Here is an 11,777-nt window from a genome sequence, read left to right as displayed (position 1 = left end):
TCGACGCAGCCCCCGAGCCAAGCAGTAAGAGCCTAGCCGAGGAGCCAGCCGGATCCGGGGACATGGCACCGATTAGGTGCTGTAGCTGTGCTGCTAAATAGTAGATCCATGGGTTAGGAAGGGCCAGCCCCCCACCCTCCTTGGGGCGCTGTAGTTGTTCCAGTTTTATCCTGGGGGTTTTAACATGCCAAAGCAGTTGCCTAAAAAGCGAATTGACCACTCTAAACGTTTTGAGGGTAATGACTACTGGGGAATTGTGGAGCAGGTACAGTAACTGCGGCATCAGAATCATCTTGATGAGGTTGGTTTTACCCGCTAGGGACATTTTCAGCCTGTTCCATATATGGATTTTGTCTCTAAACCGAGTCAGCAAGGGAAAAACATTTAGACTACAGTAGTCGGTCACCCTAGGAGAGACATACACCCCCAAGTACTTAAAGGAGGTCACCACGGGGACAGGGCATGTGGGACCAACGTCGGACGGGGGAGGCCCGTCCAGAAACATTAGGGCTGACTTAGTCCAGTTGATGGTGAGGCCCGAAAAATGGCCAAACCTCACCACAAGGGACATCACCCGGCTCAAGGATTCCCCTGCATCCTCCAAAAACAGGAGCATGTCATCTGCGTAAAGCATGATTTCTTCGTGCATGTCTCCGTAGCGGAAGCCCCTGACTGCAGGAAAATCCCGCACCAGGGCCGCCAGTGGCTCAATTGCCAGAGCAAAGAGCAGGGGGGACAGGGGACATCCCTGCCTGGTCCCCCTGCCCAGAGCAAAGGGCTGGGACATCCTGTCCGATAAACGCATGGTCGCCTGTGGTGCTTCATATAGTAGTCTCACCCACCTTAGAAAGTTGGGGCCGAAGCCAAACTTGGTCAATACAGCCCACAGATACCGCCAGCCGACACTGTCGAAAGCCTTATTGGCATCAAGTGACAACAGTGCCCGGTGGCCGGCGGAGTCCGACGGAGTCTGCATGTTAAGGTATAGGCGCCTAAGGTTGGTCGCCGTGGAGCTGCGAGGCATAAACCCTGCTTGGTCGGGATGGATTATGGATAGGATGACCTTGTTTACTCTCATGGCTAGCGCTTTTGCAAGGATTTTAACATCGCTTTGCAGCAGGGAAATGGGCCTGTAAGAGCCTGGATCGAGGGGGTCCTTGCCTGGTTTCAACAGTAGGATAATATTGGCCCTTGTCATAGATGTAGGAAGTTTCCCCAGATCAAATGAGGCATTGAATGCTCTCAGTAACCTGGGGAGGATTTCCCCCCCGTACTGGGTGTATACCTCCATGGGGATCCCATCATCTCCCGGGGCCTTACAGGTAGGAAAGGAGGCTGCAGCCTCCTTTAGTTCAGTAAGGGTCAGTGGAGCGTCCATCTCCGCCCGAGCCCGCCCGCTCAAAGTCGGGAGAGCCACAGCATCCATGTACGCCTGTAGTTCGCTATCAGAGTAATCGTCGCAGGGTTTATACAGATCTGAGTAGAAAGATGCCAAGACGGCAACGATCTGCTCGGGGTCATTCACTAACCGTCCCTGAGAGTCACGGATTGCTCCTATGGCTGGGGACGCCTGTTGGGACCTAGCAATCCTTGCCAAAAGTCGGCCTGTCTTCTCCCCCTCCTCATAATAGGCCTGTTTTGTAAAAAAGCGATTCTTTTCCGCGGTGGAGGCCCTTAACCGGTCCAGAGAATCCTGGCCCGATATCCAAGCCTCCCTCGCGGAGTCCGAGGGATCCGTCACAAACTGCAGCTCCAACCTCTGTACCTGATCCCCTACCTGTTCCAAAAGGGCAGCAGAGTTGCGCTTGACAGAGGTGATTTCAGCTATGAAAGTGCCCCTAAGGCACGCCTTAAACGCATCCCATCCCTCTACTGTGACAACCCCCTGACCATTCTCTGCGAAGTATTGCCCTATCTGCAGTCCTACCCGTTCGTGAGAAGTGAATAGCTTTAGCCAAAAGGCATTCATTTTCCAGGGAGCCCTGGGCAGGGAGGATGCCGGGCGGGTGATCAAGTGTGCCACCAGGGGGGAGTGGTCTGACACCCCTCTGGGTAGGTACTCTGACTTGGAGACCATGTGTAACATATGAGGGGACCCTACGCACAAGTCAATGCGGGACAGCGACCCATGGGTCTTAGAGAAACAGGAGAATTGTTTGGTCGTCGGGTGTCTGGCTCTCCACACATCTATCCAACCCACCTCCGCCAACAGGCGGCTCAGAATGGTACCTCTTCCCCCTAGCGGCGGTAAGACTGGCGGGTGCCTATCTAGTCTGGGGTCAAGGCATCCGTTGAAGTCCCCCATGATCATAACAGGCATATCTGGCTTACTCACTAGGTATGACAAAAGGCATTGCATAACTTCTCTAGAAAACGGAGGAGGGATATAAACAAATGCAAGTATCATTGTTACAGTAAAAATTTTGCAATATAGAAAAACATATCTCCCATGAGAGTCCACTGCCGAATCAATTTCCTGGTAAGCCAAGGATTTGTGTACCAGCACACTCACCCCCCGAGAATAGGAGGTGTGAGTGGAGTGGTAGGCCTTGCCCACCCAGGAAAAACCCAGGCAGCTTGATGTGTCCCTCGTGAGGTGCGTCTCCTGTAGGCCCACAATGGCCGGGTGAAACTTTTTCAGGCAGGAGCTGATCATGGTACGCTTCAAAGGGTCATGAACTCCCCGAACATTCCATGTCACTATTGGCGTGGTAGCCATGATAAGGAAAAAAAAGCAACAGCGCCATGGGGTGTGCACCCTAGCGGATCAGTCCTGAGCCAGGTTAGTGGTGCGGGCCGCTGAGTTTGGGCACTGATGTCAGAAGTGGGGCGTGCAATCCTGCACAAGTCTATCCACCCGTGGGGTGTGCTGGGGTGCACAAGTACAAGGGGAGGGGGAGGGAGGCAGCAAAACGTGTACTGAGGTGAGCAAAAAAAGAAACAAAAATAAACGAACATAGTCTCTGGGACTCCGTGCCAACCGGGCACCTAACAGTCCACCCCTTCAAGCGGGATTGATCTCGAACTTGCGCAACATGGAGGGGGTGCCTCCTCCACAACCGCTTTGATTCCATCATAGGGAAATATCAGCTTTCAAAGCACTGAGCCAGCGCTAACCAAACAAAAAGAAGAAACAATGAACATGTCCCGCTTCACAAGTAGTGAAAAAAGACTCCCACATTCAGCAAGTATCGTACCTAATCCACCGGGTGTGGTTCCGGGCTTCAGTCTCCCTCGTCCGCATCACGTCTCCTCCTCAGGTCTTGTTCATTGCGATCTAGCCAATGAGCGGCTTCCGCAGCGGTTTCAAAGAATGTTGCTTGTCCTCTGGCGGTGACCCTCAGCTTGGCCGGGTACAACATGGCATAGGTGACCTGGATTCTTTGTAGACGTTTCTTGACTTCGGCAAACTTGGCTCTCCTTCGCTGTACTTCTGCCGAGAAGTCTGGGTAGAATGAGACCCTTGCGCCGTTGTAGTGCACCGTTCCCTTTTCCCGGGCCAGTCGAAGTACAATCTCTCTGTCCCTGTAGTTCAAGAGCCTGGCAAGCATGGGTCTAGGCGGGTTGCCTGGCGGGAGGGGTCTGGGAGGTGTGCGGTGGGCCCTCTCTACCGCAAACAACGTGGTAAACGCTTCCGCGCCAAATACCTCCTGGAGCCAAGATTCCACGAATGTCGTGGGGTCCCTACCTTCCACCTTCTCGGGGAGCCCCACTATGCGTACGTTGTTCCTCCGTTAACGGTTTTCGATGTCATCCGTTTTGGCGTTCGCCTGGGCCGCCTGTTGTAGTGCCGATCTCGTATCCCTGGTAAGGGGGGGTATTTGATCTTCCACCTCACTGATGCGTCCCTCCACCGCCGTGGTCCGCTCTCTGATTTTCTGAATATCATGTCTAATAAATGACACAGTTTCTGTCAGTGCTCCAAACTGTAATTTTAAGCCATCCACAGATGCCGTCACAGAGGTTGTGCATCTCTGCACTGCCTGCAGGATCTCGCTTAACGTGGGCTGCGGGGCATCTGCTGACCTCTCTAGCATGTCAGTGATCTGATCTTGGTCCAGGGACACCTCCAAGGGCAGCGTGTCATCTAGTGTGGAGGCGCCATTTTGCCCTCCAGCATCATGTAATGGGGTTGGCAGCAGGGGGGGAAGGGATTGCTAGGGCCCTGCAGCTTTTGAGTATAATAAAGCATGTCCTTAGGCTGCTCCCTTCCCTGCTGTTTTTGGGCCTTTGTGGACTTACTTGCGTCCTGGGGTTTCTCCCAGCCTCGCGGAGCACGCTGTGTGAGAGCAGGGCCGGCGCCATCTTGGGATTGCAGGGCCGCCGCCGCCATTGCGTCTTTGTCGCTTTTGCGGGCCATCGCGGGAGTCAGAGATGGTCTGAAAACGGTACCGCTGCACCGGGGAAGGTCTGGTGAGTCTTTTGGCAGGTTTTTGTCCAGCAGGATCGCCGCGGGAAGGATCGTTGGAGGATCGATAGCGAGAGCTCCGTGCTATGCGACCGCTCACATGCCTGTCCAGGCCACGCCCCCGAGTATCCAGTTTCTGCTCCATGCTTGATGACCATTCCTCCCATGATATTTGTATTTGTGTCATTATCTCTTGTTTTATTAAATTGATCACAAACTGCAAATTATCATATTCAGTATTCAGGCCCCACAGCTTCACTTTATTGGCTTCATACTGGGCTTTCTTTTTTAGACGGCAAGCTCTGGAAGCCAGCTTGTTTTTCTCCTTACGAGATCGCGGCCTGGCAGTGACAGGAAGCTCCGATACGGGTGTTAGGTCACTGAATACTTTATTCAGTTTAAGCAGTTCACCACCAATCTGCAGAAGTTTTCTTGGATTTGGAGTCAGGTCTTCCACATCTGTCCTGCGAGATTTCTTCACAGTGTACTTGCCGTGATGCAGACCATTCTTCTAGTACATATTACTGGAAAGCGTGTCTCTGTCCCATTCAGACGGTCTCAGCATCCCTTCCTGTTGAGAAGGCATTAATTGCTCGCTATATTCCCAGAAATACCTTCGCTTTCCTCTTTTCTCAATGACACGGCAGTTATTCCTTTCAAATCTTCAACAGAATAATTTTCATAACCTGGCTCTGAGAAGGTATCACTGATATCATGTTTGTCATCTTCATTGTCTTCTTCTTCCTCCTCCTCATTCTCAGAAAGTTTGTGTTCACTACCAAATCCTTCATCATGTTCTTCTTCATCTAAATCAATATCCTCGTCCTCATTGTCCTGCTGGCCATCTGTCTTGATGGCCGATTCGGTAAGCCCCTCTGAGGTGAAAAGTGAATAGTTGTGCTCCTCTTTCTTTTGTGAGGGATCAGACACAGAAGCTGAAACAGTAACAGTAGCTTCCACAACCCCAATTGTGGCCACATTCTGCGGAGGACAGAAAAGCTTTTGAGTCTCTATGAAAGGCAAAATGGCACAGATTCTTCGGCCTATGGAGGGCTCTTCAATTGTCCTTTCCTGCTTTTTGGCTACAGCACCACAAAAACAAGTATTTTCCTTGGCTGCATCTATGACAACCACAGTGCTTGTTGGTCGGCTTGGAAGTGCTGAGCTGATCTTAACCTTAGCCTTTTTTACATAGTCCTTGCACTCTCCATGGATATTAATTTTCTCATCACAAGAAATATTAGTCTTTGCTACCATTTGGGTACTTGCTGCTGTCTTGGCAGCTTTTTGGGAGCAGTCAGGGGATGGCACTTCGATGACAGGGGCAGTCTTAGATGAACAAACCGGAGCAGCCACCCTTCCCGATGCCACCTTCTTTCCTGGAAAAACTTGGCTTTACCTCCAAGGAAACCTTCCGTGTAGCTAAAAGAGTCTGCAACTGACTGAGAGTCCTCACTGTTTAGCTGAGCAAGAGTGGGGGTTTTACTGATAACTTCTTCATCCTGATAGGGACTTGAAAAGTCATCAAGACCAAGATTATCCACCTCCTTTGTTCCCCATATTTCAAAACTAGTTAGCTTTGTGTAGGGTTATGGTAGCTAGCTGCTACCATAACAACGGTATTCATCTTCTTCAAAGACAGGATGTATATAGTCGTCCGGCGGGAAGCAAGTGGTTAAGTAGTTTCAGATGAAACTGGACATTGCCTTATTAATGCTGTTAACGCATGCAAAATGTATAATTTTTTGTTAAGTGACATCTCACCATCCGAGTCCGAGGTGTATATATAAAAAGCAAGAAAAAATTTAAAATTAAAAGGTATATAAATATATGTCAGAGGTGTTTTGGGAAAAGAAATGCCTGGATAAGATATATAACTAGATTTATTGATTAGCCAAATCCCAGTCCAATAAAGGGGTAATTTTGTCCAAAAACATTAAGTTACTTTTGCATTAATTAATGCTCCGACTGGAAAAGGGCCAAAATGTGTAAAGGTGTACCACTGCTGCAGATGGAATCTCTTCCCTTCAGTTGCAGCTGCCTGTCTCAGACTTCATAGCCAAGGGAAGCTTCCCCTAGGCTTCTTCTCAGCTTTGACATAAAATATTTCCCACAGTCCAATCTCTGTTTACATACAGTAAATAAGCAAGGAGGAGGCTGGGAGGAAGAACATCTTCCTTGCCACTCTGAGTCAGAGGTATGTAAATTTGTGAAGAGGGGAGAATTGTATTGGGACAGACTGGCTTGGGGAGATAACTTAGATTGGTGTTGGGGGGGTGAGAATATTGGTAGTAAGAGGGAGATTGATTCAAATATATAAGCTATGGTAGCTTTTCGGAAAACTATACCTTTCCTGTAAAAGTTAGGTATTACCTGCTATGACCTCACTTACCATCCAAAAAGGTGGTTTGAAAAGCTGTTTTCTGAATCTAATGATCACTTGACTGAAAGTAAACTTAGTATATATTTTTTTCATTACCTAATCAGTTAACCACAGCTTTGAGCAGTGGCAGTATCGTAGCCAATGAGGTTCAACTGAGGAGTTATTATTGCTAATTGCTCACTTCTCTGCCTTTTGGCTAAGACCAAGTGTAGTATCTGTTCTTATCAGTTGTCAGAGGAGGCGCTGTAGTTACTCCCATGTGTGGGGAGGGCACAGACAAATCCGATGGCGTAATTGCACCTGGAAGGACGGTCTCGGCAGTGTCAGTGTCTGGACGTTCTTAGTTGTCGTCAGCGGGGCCGACGACTAAGAAGCCGACCAGAAGGGTGCTCCTGGTGAGGATGGGTGGCTGCACTGGGTCTGGTCTTTTTGCCGAGTCTTAGTCCGGCCTTCTGGCTAGTCGGTGTAAGTGCTGCCCCTGTCGGCTATCTGGTGGAGGAGCTGGGTGGCGCCATGCAAATCCGCCAGGTTGTTGGGGGCCTGGAAAGGTTAGTAGCAGCTCTCCATGAGAAAACTAGGAAGGGCTCTCTATCCAGCAGGAGCGGAGGGCTGCACTGACCGGTCGTGGGTTGGATTTGGGACTAGAAAGCCTATGGTTTATGTGCCCCTGGAGTGGCAGTCCAGGGGTGCCTGATGATCACTGTGAGTGAGGTCACATTGATTTAATGGCACCACAGTCACTGCACCAGAATATGCTTTTTTTAGCACCTGCCTCCTGGACTGGGCCTTTTGGCTGGGACCGGAGGAATTTTTTATTCCTGGCCGGAGGGCCTGGCCATTTTACTCTCTTCTTCACTATCCCTTTCACCACTTTATTTTATGTATTCTTTTGTGTGTGTCACGTTTTTGTATTTTTATGTTTTGTACACGTTTTGCACGGTGTGATGAGTTGGGTGCTGGTCCTCGGGCCTGCCCTGAAAGTCTTGGGAGAGGGTGAACATGGCCTTCTGGCTTAGTTCGCCCTCTCTCATGGGGTCTCCCTTCGGGGGAGCCTCACCAAGTATTTGGGCGGGTCTGTTTCGTCAGACCCTTCAGACAAAGGGGTCCGTCTGGCTTTGGCTGGATGGACCATAGTGTAAAGTATCCTGTTCTCTGTCAGGAGCCTAACGACCCGGAGGATTCAGGGCAGGGCCCTCTGATTTTAGAGGGCTAGTGTACCCGCTGCATGTTTTTGTGTCACCTCTTTATGTTGTGCATAAAACAAAATCAGTTAACCACTTGCCCACTGGGCACTTAAATCCCCTTCCTATAGCAGTTTTCAGCTTTCAGTGCTCTCACATTTTGAAGTCATGCAACACTGTACCCATACAATTTTTTTGTAATTGTTTTCACACAAATAGAGATTTCTTTTGGTGGTATTTTTTTTGCTATAAATTAAAGAAGACCGAAAATTTGGTAAAAATGCTACATATCTTTAGTAAAAATAACCCACATATGTGCATATTATTTGGTCTTTGTGAAAGTTATAGCGTCCACAAGCTATGGTGCCAATCACTGAAAATTGGTCACACCTGATGTACTGGAGGCTTATCTAATTTCTTGAGGTCCTAAAATGCCAGGGAAATACACCCCCCAAATGACCCCTTTTTGGAAAGTAGACAAAAGACTAGCAAAAAAAACAAAAAGCAAACTTCTCTTTTAAAGATACATGCAAAAAAATATATACATTTTTCTTATTGAAAAGCTATTTTTTAACCAAGTAACCCTAAATAAAGAAAGAATAACTTTAAAAAAAAAAAGTAATTTGTTATTGTTTTGTTTGCCTCATAAAGTCCTGTTCAATATGAGATCCTTTGAAGTGGTTGTAAACCCACTTTTGCAAGTTACACCTACAGGTAAGCCTAGATTAAGGCTTACCTTTAGGTGTTAGCAATTTCTCCTAAACCTACACGGTTTAGGAGATATTCGCCGAATGACAGGACCGCTGTCTACGGCGCATGCACCGCAGACAACGGCGCGCAGGTGCACTAACAATAGCCGTGCTAAACTCGGCAATGCCGTGCTTGACAGCTAGCGCGCGCAGGCCAATCACAGTGCCGGATCGGCGATTACAGGAAGAGGATCGCCGGAGATATGGCAGCGGAGGGCACTGAGGAGAACTTCGGGGGCTTCGTTCTCAGGTAAGTCAATCATAATAAGCTAGTATGCTGTGCATACTAGCTCATTATTACATTATCTTGCAGGGTATTGTAACGGTCACCACCGTTTACGACCTTCCATCACATCCAAGACAGCTTATCGACACTCCAACCAACAGGATCCGATCCATCCCATTTCCCCAGATTCAAGACGAGACACACAGCTCTGTACTTGTTCCAAAATCAAGACAACTTTAATAGTAACTTTCAGTCTTATATGCAGTACACAGGTTACAGAAATCACAGGAACAATCAAACTGTCCCCACCCACACATCACACCTGGGGGGGGGCTTCAATCACATTCTTTGAGCTAATTACTAAACATTCTAGACATGTCGGCGCCGGCCTATAATTATCATGATCTAATCACTGCACATTCCTTCATTAACAGAACTCAAACAAAACATCATCCCACAATGATCTCTTCTCAATCCACATCTTACACAGACATTCTGTCTCCGACAAACAGGTAGTCGCACCTGATCATCAATGGGCTATTTACAGTGTTATCACACAATGGAAAGGTCTTAGGAGCAGACCTGAACTAACACCCCTACAGCCTTACACAATGGTTAATGAAATGTCTAGGAGTAGATGCAATTAACACCTTTCAAAAGAATGTGTCCCCACATTGAATAGCCAACAACTTGTGATATCTCAAGACATCCTGCAAACATGAATTATTATTAATATCCCATCTCATGTAATACATGAATTATTATTAATGTCCCATCTCATGTAATACATGAATTATGATTAGCCACCCTATGCCAAAAAGGGGCACAGGGTGAACTTAGACCCAAGAGTTCTTAGGGCCGCTGGCACTGGAGTATCCCCCATCCCTCAAAAGTCTCTGGGTGTCACGGGTCATCCTGTTACATCTCTCCCTTTTCGGTGGGAGACTGACACAGGAGGAGACCCCAGACGGGTTGACTCCGAAGTCAGTCAGTAGATCCAGTCCTCCAATGCTGGTATCCATACAGTACCCCAAATGAATTTCTCCAAACAGAGCATTACTCACCCCGCCAACCTCTGTCTCTCTCAGAGAACCTGCCTGCCGCTGGGGAGAGGCCTGGACTGGCCCTTCTCCCTGGAGTCCTTTCAGCCGCTGGAGAGAAGACAGGGTGACTGGGCTCAGTCCCTCATGTTGTTGGGGATCTGGGGCAACTGGCCCCCATCCCTGGGGTATACCAGTGGAGACTGTAGTCCCATCCACTGGTGGTAGAAAATCCCCTGATGCTTGCAAAGCAAAGCCGACATCCTCCTGTCTCGGTGACGCACCATTTTCTGGGGTTGTGTCAGTGGAGACCACAGTCCCATCCACTGCCCCAGGAACTCCCTCTTCCGTTAGTTGAGAGCAGAGGCTTGTGGCACTCTGATCTGTTGCCAGCTCTTCCACTGGGTTGCTTTGAGTGGAGACCACAGTCCCATCCCCGTCCTGCCCCGTTGTCATGACAATGTTATGTCAGAACACAGGGCTTTCTTCCCTATTGTAAAATGGCGCTGTGATCTGCCTTAATCACGTTATTTCCTGTATGGAAATAACATGATTTTTAGGCACAGTAATGCTCAGAGACTCCTGGGAAATGATCACACTCACGCAATGGGGTATTAGGACAGGAAGTTGAACCACCGCAGACTAGGAACTAGGCAGATTACGAAATCTTCCTAGTAACAGCCATATACAAGTGAGTAAAAAAAAAATGAAGATTTTTTTTGTTTTTACATTAAAGTCAAGCTGTTAATAAAAAGTTTGTTTATAGGGTGGAACTCCACTTTAAGTATTCTTTGTAGAAGTGAGTGTCTCAGTCTTTGTTTTTTCGGCTCTGTCAGACAAGCTTGCAGGAGTTTGCCAAACTATTCTGCTCAATTTTGCACCATTAGCTTCTCTATAATACATACTTTTTTTTAGAACCTGGTTCAGATTTTCATTGCCTTTAATAGGACTTCTTGTTTGGAAGTTCTGATTTTCATAGTCTCTTAACTTTACGAAAATTTCAACTGAACCGCAACTGATCACATTGTTCAGTTCTCTCTTCTATCAGGAATTATTTTATCCAGTTTGTTAGCATTCCCTATGTGACATGCCTATTAAACGTTAACTTATTTGTAAAGTAACATAAAAGTATATAAATAAATTATTTTTAAATAGTGTTCTTGTATCTGTTCATTTTAGTGTAGAATTAAAGTGTATGGTAATATTTCAGAAAATGTCCACCAGCAGCCAGTGCTTAAAACAGTTTGTCAGCTTTTACTCCTAAATCACGATTGTCATAGTGATGCATAAATTATTTCCTCACAATGTAAATAGCTCTGTTTAAACATTTAAAATTCAGAAGGTCAGGAACCTTCTTACTCCTCTTGTTATAGACCACATATATAAAAAAATCAAGTCAAGTAGAAAAGTGATTACATCTGCAAATAGATGAAGGTAGAAAATGAAATCTATCAACTACAAATCAACTTTTCCTCCGGAGTACTATGCAAAGATATTTGTACCATAAATTTTTCTTGAGTATTCACCACTTTTTTTGTGCAATGGTGTTGCTTTTAAACTGCTTTTTTTTATTCATAAACTGCATTGACAGTTTCTATTAGCAATATTTTATGCTCACAAAGTATAAGCGGGTGAAGCAGCTTGACATTTTGACATTAAGTACCATGGAAAAGTTAAGTGATTTGGTTGTTTAACACATCCTTTGTAATCTATGGGACTTGCTCATAGTTTTAATACTTGTCAAGTGAAAATAAAATGTTGTGCCTTGCTGATTGGCAGCAGAAGCTGTT

General features: G+C 47.1%; 2 pseudogenes; one reads left to right on the top strand and one right to left on the bottom strand.

Annotated features, from left to right (window-relative positions):
- Positions 1-4,238: 4,238 nt before the first annotated feature.
- On the bottom strand, positions 4,239-5,991 carry LOC120916214 (annotated as a pseudogene).
- Positions 5,992-6,967: 976 nt separating this feature from the next.
- LOC120925238 lies at positions 6,968-7,078 on the top strand (annotated as a pseudogene).
- Positions 7,079-11,777: the final 4,699 nt, after the last annotated feature.

The sequence above is a fragment of the Rana temporaria genome, chromosome 1 (genome assembly GCF_905171775.1).
Source record: "Rana temporaria chromosome 1, aRanTem1.1, whole genome shotgun sequence".
NCBI lineage: Eukaryota > Metazoa > Chordata > Amphibia > Anura > Ranidae > Rana > Rana temporaria.
Note: the sequence above shows the minus strand (reverse complement) of the source record. Positions and strands in the feature narration are given on the sequence as shown.